General features: G+C 36.8%; 1 protein-coding gene across 4 annotated transcripts in view; it reads left to right on the top strand.

Moving 5' to 3' along the window:
• Positions 1–13,653, top strand: part of MACROD2 (mono-ADP ribosylhydrolase 2) — a 1,919,734-nt gene that overhangs the window by 1,161,439 nt on the left and 744,642 nt on the right. The window lies entirely within an intron of this gene.

Here is a 13,653-nt window from a genome sequence, read left to right as displayed (position 1 = left end):
GGATGTTATTGACCTGGACTGTTATGCATTTTTAAATTATTGTGCTTGATTTATAAAGTTTTAGATGTTTCATGTCCCAGTGGTCACTACTTGTCAGTGTTCCTGTTTGTACTATCAGTCTCTCAAAAGTCCACCAGAAAAAAATCTGTTGATCAAGGAAAGGTGGGTTTGGTAAAACACTTTATAAAATAACAAATCATCATCTTGATAGTCTTGATAGTGTTTCAAAATGAGGAAATTTGGGTAGAATATTTATAGTGTAGAATATGAACTGGGTGATGATTTGAACTTGAGTGATTTTAAGGTGGGTCTTACAAGACAGGAAAATGCCTGGCATTTGGTAAACTTTAGTGCCATAATAGCTGTGGAGGTGGGCAGAGCATGATGAGAGATCTAAAGTTACCTTTGAAGATTAAGCTGTTGGTCTTAATAAGTGAGTTATTTCAGTTGGTTTACAGTTGTATTTTACAAGAACATGTATTTCCTGGACTAAGAAGCTAAGTGATCATTTCTGGTTCCAATATCGAGATAGGCAAGAATGTTTGATCCCAGGGTTGCGTAGTACAAGGACAAAAGAATATATTGATTTGGTTTATCTCTCGCCTCTATCACTTGGTATTGAAAGTAAATAACCGGAATTGTGAGTCCATGGAGAGTTGATATAAACTAAATGGAAGCCTAAGAAATAGACTTATGCACATGTATTTTGTGCTTAAGCAGAAACTCACTGTTTTCTTGCTTAATTCCTGGGTGGCTTCCTAATGTCATGTAACCAACATTGTCAACTAGCTGAGTATCCATTAGGTATCTGTTACTATACTGTGAATAATATATGTGTAAGGTCTAGTAGAAAGTGAATAATTCTACAAAATAGTGCTTGTTGGTTTTTTCCCTCTTTCTTAATGTTTTATTTGTTTATATTGAGTTTTTCACAGCTTTTAATGTCCTTTTTTATTTGAAAATTTATAAAGTGATGCTGTGTAAATGCATCATAGTTTTTAACTATGAAACTTAGAATGTTTAGAGATTTTATCCATACTTTCTGAAAAGTTCTTAGAGACTCCCTAAGCTACATTATTGAAGTAAGTAGTCTGAGATATTGGGATTTGGTGTAGAATGCATGGAAGATAAAGTTATGGAGCAACTCTAAAGTATATAATTAATTCCTAAAATAAAATGCATATTGTTCTGCATCTGCATCTGCAGTCTAGCAATTGGAAAATAATAAAAAAGACTAAAGGTTCTAATTGTGTAGTGGTAAATTGGGAAAAAATTAATTTGACTCATTACTTAAAACTTCTGGCTATTTATAGTGATTTAGGCCAACTGAAAAATAAAATACATGTTCTGGCCAGCAATAATCCTTTCCAAGAATTATGTTTGGTAAGAGGATATAGAAAATGATCAAACAAGGTTTTTGAAGTCCTGTTAACCATGGGATTTTCAGTGAAGCAATGTAGATATTGTAGACTTGTATTTTGAAATGACAGAAATTCCTTAGTAATATTTGAAGCCTATTTTGGTTATTGCTGTCAATGTCTGTTTTTCTTTCTTTTCTTTTCTAGTCATATATTCAGTACTATAATTTGTTGGCTTCTGGCCCAGAAAAGAAGCCAATTTTCAGGAAAAAAAAGAAAAGAAAAAGTTCTTTACTAGCTTTGTACATGAAAAAGCAAGTTCAAATTTTATTGTTAAATTAAGTTTTTATGCAAGGACAATCTGTGAAAACTATACTGTAGAGGACAAAGTGGCCTCTTTCTTTTGTTTTAGCTGATATCCTAGTCAAGAATAGAATATATTTTATATATTTTATACACACAAACACACACATACACACACATTCTTTTCATTAAATATCAGGGACAAAAGAAAACCTGACTGCACACCTGAATCTTTCTTAGGATGTACATATATGTGAAATACCAGATGACACAGTTTAAGATCCATTTCATATTAGGTAACATGAATTAAAACAAGGCCTTAGGGGATCCCTGAGTGGCTCAGCGGTTTGGCCCCTGCCTTTGGCCCAGGGTGATCCTGGAGTCCCGGGATCGAGTCCCACGTCGGGCTCCCTGCAATGGAGCCTGCTACTCCCTCTGCCTGTATCTCTGCCTCTCTCTCTCTCTCTCTCTCTCTCTCTCTATGTCTATCATGAATGAATAAATAAATCTTAAAAAAAAAGTAAAATAAAACAAGGCCTTAAATTTAGTCATATAGATGCCAAACTAAGGAGAGACTAATATTAAGTCTCTGGGGCCAACGGTAAGTTACTATGATTTATGAGCACAGTCATGAAATTGAGTTCACTAACATATAAACAGCATTTATTGAGCACCTATTAAGTGCCAGGAACCCATGCTGGGTATTATAGATACAGAAATAAAAGTCTCTGATTCTGAAACCTTCACAGTATGATTGAAAAGTAAAATCAGTCAATTAAACAATATGAGAAGTAATAGGAATATGTCAAAAAATTTGATTACTGCTGAAGTATAGTTTTCAAAGCATTAAAACTACAGTTTTACACAAACATAAAAATATCAAAGATTTTTTTCAACTCAGTAAAAGATTCAGCAAGATGACAGAGCCAATTCAAAAAGCATTTGAAGAGCTAGATATGTATAGACAATTTAAATAAAGGAAAATTAAGATTAAGATTTCTAGGTTAGGTATAAAACTAGTTAATTTCTTATAGGGCAATAAAGCATAACTGTTGAAATTATCATTTTTCCTGAATATATGTGATTTTCATCTCTCCTGAATAAAAAAATCTACAAAAAAGCAGGTAGCCTCACTATATTTGGGATCTTTTTTCAATAGTAATCAGTTGAAAAAAGTGTGTTCCACCTAGATCATTACTGAGTGGGCCTTTGCCTTGCCCCCAGGTGACCCTATACTGTCTATCTTTTTGCTTTATTTTCAAGTCTTATATATTTTTTATTAATAAAAAAAAATTAGAAACAATGGAATGTAGAAGAAAGGAAAGAATGGAGGATTCCAGTTGGAGGGAAGATAAGGAGAGAGGATGTCTGAGGGAAGACTCCTATAAATTAAGAGAAAATGTCCAGTAAGACAGAGTCTCTTTTGTAGAGGGGTGGTGATAGGTAGAAAGGAGAGTGAAATAGGTGGATCCCAAGTGCCATTTCTCGAACATTTTTGTATTACTATTATGACAGATGATTACTATGACCAGGGACCAATTTATAAGAGATATTTACTTGATATTTGATTGTATTCATTGTGGCAGTGGTTTCTGAAAAATCAGCAAAGCAAGTCATCTGTGTGCTGGCAGGGAGTTATAAATTAGTTGTTTTTAAAGCCATAAATTCATATGTCAGAACATTGAAACTATTTTGGAAGAAAATGCCAAGGATAATGAAAGCAGAAGATAGCCAAGACAGAGAAGATTGGGATCCAATTAGGCAGTAAAACAGAGCAGAGCCTCTAATTTTTAGCCATACCTCTGAAATTCCCCTTTTCCCCCTCATGGGTCTTTTCCCTCTCTTCATTTTTTTTCTTTTCCACACCTTTCCTCTCTTACCCCAGACAGGGATTGAAATCTGGGAGACATCACAATTTATTTCTCTAGCGGAGCAATACGCATCTGAAAGCAGCAGCATCTAGTTTTGTTTTGTTTTTGTCTTAGGCTGCAAGTCTGAACAGAATAGAACAAAATGTAGCAAAATGGAATGGGATGGAATAAAATCTCCCCTGAAGTACCTTTTGACTATTTCTGCTGTTTAAAAAATATTTTGTTGACTTAGCTTCATTTTCCTCTTTGATATTAATTTTCCTGCTAAGAAACAAGTCACATCCATAAATATTTATTAATTTAAAATCTTTTTTCTAGTTGGGCTTTCCCAGTGGGTAATAAACTGTATGGTGTGGGGTTATTCAATCTTTTTAGTATTATTTCCAAAATGTAAATAAAAATATGAGTACACTACAATCCCTTGGCCTTTCCGTATGAGCTGCATGATTGTGACAACATGGATGGACCTAGAGGGTATTATGCTAAATGAAATTAGCCTGACAGAGAAAGACAGATACCGCATGGTTTCAATTGTATGTGGAATCTAAAAACACTAAAACAAATGAACCAACAAAAAAGCAGAAACAGACTCATAAATACAGGGAATAAACTAGTGGTTGCAGGGGGTGGTGGAGAGGTGAAGCAGATGCTGAGGGAGAATGGGCAAAAATGAGTGAAGGGGAATGGGAAATGAGATCTTCCAGTTATAGATGAGTAAGTCACAGGGATGAAAGGCACAGCATAGACAGTATAGGTAACGGTACTGTGATAGTGTTGTACGGTGACAGGTAGTAGCTACACTTGGAGAGAAGATTGCATACTGCATTGAGTTATTGAACCACTGTGTCCGACACCTGAAACTAATGTAACGTTGCGTGTCAACTACGTGTCAATAAGAAATATTTTTTTAAAAATAATATCTACTGATGATACTTGCTAAGAAAATTTACAGGTTCAGTTTAAAGCAGAATCAAATCAGGAAAGCTCTAAATCCAAAATAAACAAGGCATTGCTCTAGTAATCCGTTTATACGTGGCTTGTATTTTAGCCTTATATTTTTTCTACTTGACTATGGACAATTGGTCATTGGATTTATAGTATTTGGCATTAATTTTACAGAAGGACAGGTTAGTGTCCACATCAAACATATATTTCACTGTTCATGTGTCCTTCTAGAATTAATTAGGGAAAAATTTCAAAAGGTCCTCTTTGGGATTTAATGATATAATAATATTTGTTTAACCAAAAACTGATGAATGCTTGTTTTATTCATTTCTAATTGGGCAACTTCACATTCTGCCAACAAGCAAAATTAATAAGCAAGTTAAGTCCAATTGGCTTGCTTTGACTGAGGAGCTGAATACTCTCAATAAAGAATCCTAAATGGATTTTATTTTATTTCATTAACTAATTATTTTTTTGTAACTTTGGAGATAGACCACAAAATCTTCCCTGAACAATTTTTCTTTTAGGGTACCTTAAACATCTTGGGCCTTTTTAGATGAATAGCAGGACTTAAGCTGTTGGAAGAAGGTCTATCTCCTGAATAAAATGGCTTCTATTTGCATGGAACAATTAGCTATAATTAGCATGCAAATTTTAATGATATTGTATAGGGAGGCTGATTATGCCTGTGGGATTGGTGATGCAAGTTGCTTCTATTGTTTATTGTATGGAAATCCAACCACTTAGCTTTAATTAGACATTGAAATCCAGAACAATTGTCAACAATTGCTTTAGTATTAATGAGTAGCATGAACTGCCCATCATGGCTTTTTAAATGGCAGAGACTTATAAGCAACTTAATGGCTTCCAAAAAAAGAAAAGGTATCTTAAAGTCCATCCTTTGTACAACAAAATCCAGTTTGGGTCAGTCTGGTGGACAAGATTTCTGTGTCTTATCTCCTCTGATTATGCTTTTTTACTTTGTGAATATTAATAGAAGGTGGCTTTTTGAAGAAAAGTAAATTCAAAATAAAACCCAGTATTTTAGGTAGAGCCAGAATGTGGACTGTTTTCAATCAGATACTTGATGATTTGTGATCTGGTAGGATTCTAAAAAGGTTAATAGGTTGGGTTCATCCTAGTTGTAAATGGATGGTACGTTTTGCATGTTGTCGATGAAAATTATTGCACGAATTAACTGTCATACTGTGATGTTCTTTTAGTAAAATAACAGAACCTGGGAAAATTGTAAAGCCAATGAATTGGTTAGTCTTCCTTGGCTACAGACTTACAAGGAAGAGGGGTGAACATGGCTTTCTGATCACTCTGTAAGCTCTCCAACCTTTTCCAAGACCCGATTTCCTCCTCAGGTTTTAGTCTCCCATGTTAGAAGCGCATTCACATGAAATTGAAAGTGATTTACTCCCATTTACTTTCCCCAGACTATTTGTATCTCAAAATGAGACCCAAAGAAAGAACATGCATTATCTGAAAGGATGGACACCACCTTCAGCCATCCGATGAGGAAATTTTGTAAGGTTCCCCTCAAATGCAGCCACGTATTTACTCACCCCACTCCACCTACACAAAGCTGTCTTTCCTTGGCAATTCAGTCTTCTTCTATAAAGCTGTTTAGATTAAGAATGTTATCATGTGGGGCAGCCTGGGTGGCTAAGCGGTTTAGTGCCTGCCTTCGGCCCAGGGGGTGATCCTGGAGTCCCGGGATTGAGTCCCACATCCTTCTTCTGCCTGTGTCTCTGCCTCTCTCTCTCTCTCTCTGTCTCTCAAGAATAAATAATAAAATCTTTAAAAAAAAAAGAATTTTATCATGTGACTCATGTTTTTTCTTTATAACTTCAGTTGCATGCAAAAATAAAGTTGCTTCTTAATAGCAAATCTAAAGAGAAACAAATCACAAGATATTCCAATTAAATTTTTATTTTCTATAAATATGCTAATAACACTTTCACTCCTTCCGTTCTTCTTTCCTTTTGCTTTGCTTTGCTTTTTACTTCTGTACTTTTCCTAAACTTTCTCTCAACTGGAAAAAAATGAAGAAGAAGCTATAAGCATTCACACAGACATTGGTCTGTTTTGAATTAGGTTGCTATGTTAACAAAGAAAAAAAAAAAGTTACTAGCTACTATTATTCCAAAGGTTGATTTCTGATTTTTCTAACTTCTGTTGTGTCTGGATTTCTCTCCCTATTTTTCAAAGAATGACCCTCAATTGCTTAATAAATCAGCTAATAAAATATTTTAGCATCTGCTAATGTTCCCTGAGTGTGCTACATGCTTGTCCAAAGGCTTTGTAAAGGAGCACAATAGAGGGAAACCACAGGCAATTCTGAAAGGCAATATTATCAGGTTGCAACATACTGCAGAACATCAGTCTTTAACCCTAAGGCTTGGCTTGTAAATATTTACATTTTTGCCCAGATGGTGGCACAATTGGAAAATGTGGGTATTTTATTAAGTATCTCTTAATAAACTTAAAAAAAGAAATCCATAAACTAGGACTGCAAACTATAAGAAATGCATTAGATGTTCATTTGTAAACTTTTATTGCTGTTGTAATTTTTTTTTTTAATCACACCAGAAGGATGTGAAAAGGTATAGATTTTCTTCAGGTTTGGAGGACAGTATATTCTCATACTGCTCTTCACTTAGATAAGCCTGAGGCTTTAGTAGTTTCTAAAATATTTCAGTTCAAGGCAATGAACATTTACTGAATACCAACCATGTGCTATGCACTGTGCTGATGATTCTAAGGGCCTCTGCCTCCTTTATACAGTTAAAAGAGAGAGGATGGGATTCCTGATTATTAGCTGCAATCAGGCCTTGGCCAGCGTTCCCAGTGGAATCTTCACCAACCAAATGGCGAAAGACAATAGCAAGATACTTTCTTCTCTCACCTGAAGAACTGCACTTACCTCCCAAGTGTATCTGTTTTGCCATTTTTTCCACCTCTCCAGTCCAATGTCAGAATCATACATGTTCCATGTCTCAATTCCATGTCATTTGTTTCTTGTTTCACTGGATCCTGACAGATCCTTTTAATGGATCCATTGGCCTCAATACAATGTCCCAAATCCTAAATATGGCTTTCAAGGCCTACCATAATCCATCTGTCTCTTGGTTACCTCAAAGACCATCTTGTCCTTACCCCCCAATTTTTGACTCAGCCACACAGAACTACTTGCAGTTACCTAAATGGCATTCCTGCTTCTGCCTCTATCTTGTTCTCTGTGTGTAGGGGTCAGGGTACAGGGAGGAGGTGGAGAGAATCAACCAGAGAACCATTAGCATGAGCCTCTATTTTATTCTAGAAAACTTGGGCTTGCAAAGTTGGGCAAAGTTTCTAAGTGGGGAAGGAGGGTTAGTGTTTATAGGCTTTAGCAGGAAGAGGGAGGAATTGTTCTTGGCGCTTAGCAGCCCTTGTTTGAAGAATTTAGATTTTATCAGGAGAGGTGGAGAGAAGTAGCTAGGGGCTAAAACCATGTGTGTGAGGCAGTAGGCAGGTAGGAATAGCTGTGGGGACAAGGCCATGCAAGAGCCTCAATGGAAAACTATATCCTTAAGGGTCTCATAAGTTTATCTGCAGAACTGTCATTTTTCCCCCTCTATTTGCTTCCCACCCCTACTTGGCTAACTCCTTATCACTGTGGTTCAGAGGTCATCTCTCCTCAGAAGCCCTACTCATGCTTCATGGAAACTCATTTCCCCACAGCCAGGGCCCCCCTCCAGAGTTTTGTGCTCAAATCTGGAAAAGTGCTTGTCACAGGGTATTACAATTTTCCATTTGCTTCTCTTCCTACTACTCCAGATTGCTCAATTTCTGAAGGGCAGGCCCATACATTTTCTAGCCCTTTTCTGGCATATATTTTGGCTTAATATATTACTTTGATGAATGAATGAATGAATGAATGAATGTGAAAGGTAAGTGAACCCTAAATCTCTGTAGAGTGAGATTATCTTTCTGCCTTAACCTCCCTTTTTAATCTATGATGCAGCCAAGCTGGCCTCTCTACCCCAACACCAGTGACAGTCCAGCATGGGTGAGCCCATCCAGAGATAGTTCCAGGACACACCTGCCTTTGTCCCCAAGACACCGCTTGGTATACCACAATTAATAAACAAGCTCTTATTAACTGAGGTACAGTTATATGGAAATACAACACTTCCATCTATGAAATTCTAGATTTCAAAGTAGCAACTTGGGAAATGTTCCCATTCCGCCCACCCTTAACATTTATAATAAAGCACTGCCTAACACGGAATTATATTCTTGAGAAAAATGAAAAACATGTTTGTAGAACTCAACCTTTATTAACACCATTTTTTTTAGTAACAGTAACCATTAAACAGTCATATAGTTAACCTGTATAGTTTTTAAGCCTGCTAAAGTGTCTAATTAGTTAATTAGGAAAATAATCATGTGCTAAAAAAAGGAAATTAAAAATTGACTATGGATGTACAAAACTGTGTTCAAAATAAACTTCTATTTTGAGGCTTTAGGGCTGTCCCAATGTATTAACATTTCACGATTCTTTGTATTCATTAAAATATTTTTTTCACAAAAAATATTAGAGAGTTTCCCAAGGTTCTCGTCTTCCACCTCCTCATGTATATCAAACAGAATATTGGAATTATCTAGTCAAATTATAGTTACCATAATATTTTGTAAAAGGCTATTTTCCTGGAAGTAATTCAAAAGAGACATATAGGGAAAATTATTTTAATTTATAAGGTCAGTGTTTCTCTGTCATAAGTGAATTATAAGTAAACTATTTCTCAGGACTTTTATTTCTCTCTCTGTCTCTCTCTCTCTTTTGCTATTTATAATAATCAATTTGTGAAGAATTTAGCATAGGCAAAAACACATCTGATGCCAAGATCACTTTTAAGAGGCTGCTCTTTTGTTTTCCTTCAGCATTGTACATACATATTGTTTACATTTACTATGTGAGTGGTGGGAACTCCTGGTCCCAAAGGCATGGAATGAACAAACAATCTCTGAATGTGGTATGCAAGTTAGAAAGGAGAAATTGATCATTTCCAGATCATGGTGCAGTCAATTTTCTTTTCCAATTTGAGAAGTAAAATAATCTATATAATTCACTTCCTGATAAAGTACAAACATATTGAATAATGTTTGCAGTTGCCAATCTTCCCATCCAATGCCCCTCCCCTGTGACCCCTGCTATTCCTACTCCTAATTAGCCTGGACTTATCATGGTATTTCTTTTCTTTCTTTCTTTTTTTTTTTAATCATGGTATTTCTATTGGGAAATTTTTACATTTGTCCAGGCTGTTCTCTTGACCTTGAGATGTGTTCAAAGAAATCCACTACTTTCTGAGATTCTAAAAATTAAACTTCACTACTCTAGGAGACACTTTCTTTACCATGAACTGCAAAGATGAAAGCCAACAAAGAAAGTGAGATTTTGGTTTTGTGTGAGAACTGCTGAGTAGGCATAAAAGAGCTCAGAGTGAAGAAAAGGCAATTTCTCCTAAAGACCTAGAGATGAAAGAGGCAGTATGGGTAGCTAAGTGATTGATTTCTCCTCTGCAACTTAGAGTAGCAGGATACAATTTTTGGCTTGGACTATTGGGTACTGTATTTACAGGGACACAGTATATAGTGGATGGTAGGAGGATTCAGATCTTAGAGCCCACTAACAGAAAGTGTTCCAATTCTGTCTTCCCCATTGTTGTAATAGCTGCAATAGTGGATAATTTATGTAATTACTCTGAGCTTTGGTTTCTTTATCTCTGAAGTGGGAATACTAGTATCTACCTGGACAAGTTGTAAGGATTGAAGATAATGTGTGCCAAGCACTTATCACAGTAGTTGGTTTGCCCATAAGCACTAAATAAACAGTAGCTATATACAATGACTGCATGTTCTTTACGCTTCCATTGGGGGTGAATTGAACTAGATAGTTCTAAAGACTCAATAAAACAGATATGCCTCATGACTACTAAGAATAAGGAGACATGAGGAGAGGTGTTTATCATCTGGGGAACTAAAGTGGACCGGGAAAGCAAGAAAGAATTGCTACTATATCTTTTTCTGGAAACAGGAGTAAGACTGGAACAGAGCCATCAGGATCTATTTGTAGTAGGCTGAATGCACAGGGAGTCTAGCCTGACTGAGGCCGTTTTGAACCCATTACAATTAGACTCCAGTAGTTCCATGTCTAGCTGCACTGGGGCTATGTTTCCTTCACATCTACAGATACATAGACCCAGTCTTGGGAAATGTCAGACCTCATTCTTCCGCAAAAGTGATTTGGGTCTTTCTCCTGCTCTCTACTATAGATACAATAATGTTGGTTTGACAGCAAAAGCAAAGGCAACAAATATAAAAATCAATAAGTGAGACGACATCAAACTAGAAAGCTTTGGTTCAGCAAATGAAGCTATCAACAAAAGGAAAAGGCGGGACACCTGGGTGGCTCAGTGGTTGAGCATCTGCCTTCTGCTCAGAGCGTGATCCCAGGATCTAGGATCAAGTCCCACATCAGGCTCCTTGCAGGAAGCCTGCTTCTCCCTCTGCCTGTGTCTCTGCACCCACCGCCCCCCCACCATGTCTCTGATGAAGAAATAAATAAAATCTTTAAAAGAAAGGAAAAGGCAACCTACTGAATGGGAGAAAATATTTGCAAATCATACATCTAATAAGAGGTTAATATACAACGTGTAAAGGACTTACAAAACTCAATAGGTAAAACAAAGAATCCAATTAAAAAATATGTGGAGGATCTGAATAGAAATTTTTCCAAAGAATACCTACAGATGGCTAACAGGTACATGAAAAGGTACTCAACATCATTAATCATCAGAGAGATGCAAATCAAGATCAGCATGAGGTGTCACCTCATACCTGATAGAATAGCTATCATGAAAACAAACAAGAAATAACAAGTGTTGGCAAGGATGTGGAGAGAAGAGAACCTTTGTGCACCTTTAGGGAGAATGTAAACTGGTGCAGCCACTATGAAAAACAGTATGGAGGGTCCTCAGAAGTGGCAGAGTCCAGATACAGTAGACATCAAATTTACTGAATATGAAGTCTCTAGGTCAAAATGCAACTAAGCTTGGTGGTGGGAAATGGTCTTCTGTTGAGGGAAATGAATAAGCTGATCCTACCATGCAGGACTATAAATTCCAGGCAGAATGCCAGCATAAGCTTCCAGGGTAGTTTGGAGAAGTCCTTGCTCTACTTAGTCCGTATGGATAGGGTCTCAAAGGGAGGAAGTGATATTTAGGGCAAAAAGCTAAATACCAGACACAGGTGACTTGTGTTTGACCTTTAAGGTCAGGCCTATCTCTGAGCAGTGAAGGTCCTGGAACCCTCAGAAGTCCATGAATGGTTCCCAAATATCCAGTGGGAACTATGGCAACAACTTAAACTGCTTTTATCATCACTGAAGGATACATACCTAATTTCAGCACAGATATTTTCTTTTTATAAATGCACTTCAAATACACAGAACCTTACTGTAGCCAGAATGCAAGGAGAAAGCAGAGTATCTGGGACTGCCATTTACATTTAAGAAATATTCACAAAATACTGGGACGTAGACAAAACTAAAGTCCAGGGTTAGGGCTCTTATTGTAAAAGTGTTTTGGAATAGCATTACTATTTTACTTGGTTGAATTTTTATGCCTAATGAAAACCAGTGAAATAGCTTGTGCTAAGTGTTCGACTATTTAATTCTCCTACTGTGAAAGAAGCCCAGCTGGTAAATGGAGCAGTCTGAGATCCCTTCTTAAGAAGACATTACCAATCCATGTTGTACTCAGGCAATTCTGGTTCCCTGGCCTCTGAGACAAAAATGACGATTATCATTTTCTTTCTTTCTTTTTTTTAAAGCTTTTATTTATTTATTTTAGACAGAGAGAGAGAGAGAGAGAGAGAGAGAGAGGGAGGGGAGAGAAAGGGAGAGAGAGAGAGAGAGGCAGAAGGAGCAGAGGGAAAGGGACAAGCAGACTCTGTGCTGAGCAAAAACCCAGATGTGGGGCTCGATCTCATGACACTGAGATCATGACCTGAGCTGAAATCAAGAGTTGGATGCTTAACTGACTGAGCCACCCAGGAACCCCTATTTTTCTTTTTAAGATTTATTCATTTATTTTAGAGAGAGAGAGAGAGAGTGCACATGAGTTAGAGGAGGGACAGAGGGAGAGGGAGAAAGAGGATCTCAAGCAGACTCCATGCTGAGTTTAGAGCCCCACGCAAGGTTCGATCTCATGACACTGAGATCATGACCTGAGCTGAAATCAAGAGTTGAACACATAACCAACTGAGCCACACTAGCACCCCAGGACCATTACTTAAAAAAAAAAAAGATTTGTTATTTGAAAAATACAGAAAAAGGAGAAAAAGAAAAATTATGCATGATCACAAATCAATTTAGGTGTCCACAGAATGAAGATATGGTATTGGTTGACCATCCATTACCCCAACACTTAATTTTTATTTTTTATTATTTTTTAAGATTTTTATTTATTTATTCATGAGAGGCACAGAGAGAGAGAGAGAGAGAGAGGCACAGACACAGGCAGAGGGAGAAGCAGGCTCCATGCAGAGATCCTGATGTGGGACTTGATCTAAGGTCTCCAGGATCACGCCCTGGGCCAAAGGCAGGTGCTAAACCACTGAGCCACCCAGGAATCCCCCCTAATTTTTAAGTTATATAATATAGGAAATAAAAGTTCCAGCTTTGTTTCCTTTTCTCTTCTCATACACACGTCTAAATGTCTCCGTTTTATGCTTGTTTTACCAAGCAGTGCTACAGTGAATATTCCTACCCCATCATCTTTATGCATCTGTGCCATTAGTTCTGTAAAGCAGCATTGTTTGGGGGGATAAACTTTTTACTTTTTGATTGTAAAAAGTAAAATCTTCCTTATAAATAATTTAGAAATAGAACAGTAATAATTTGTAATGTTGTAGTAACAGTGAAATAGTTTATCACACTCCATTATTTCACAGAAATAATTCAGATTTCTGGACTTGGGAATCTTGCCAACCTTACCTCATTCATTCAGCAAATGCTGTGGAGTCTCTTCTATGCCAAGCACTATTCACTGGCATAAAAGATTTGAAATGAAAATCCTTGTCCTTTAGGAAGGTGTCCTAGATTTAAGTATCAAGAAAATTTTATT

Source organism: Canis aureus, chromosome 26 (assembly GCF_053574225.1).
Source record: "Canis aureus isolate CA01 chromosome 26, VMU_Caureus_v.1.0, whole genome shotgun sequence".
Classification (NCBI taxonomy): Eukaryota; Metazoa; Chordata; class Mammalia; order Carnivora; family Canidae; genus Canis; species Canis aureus.
The sequence above is the reverse complement of the archived record's forward strand: the minus strand, read 5'-3'. Positions and strand labels throughout refer to the sequence as shown.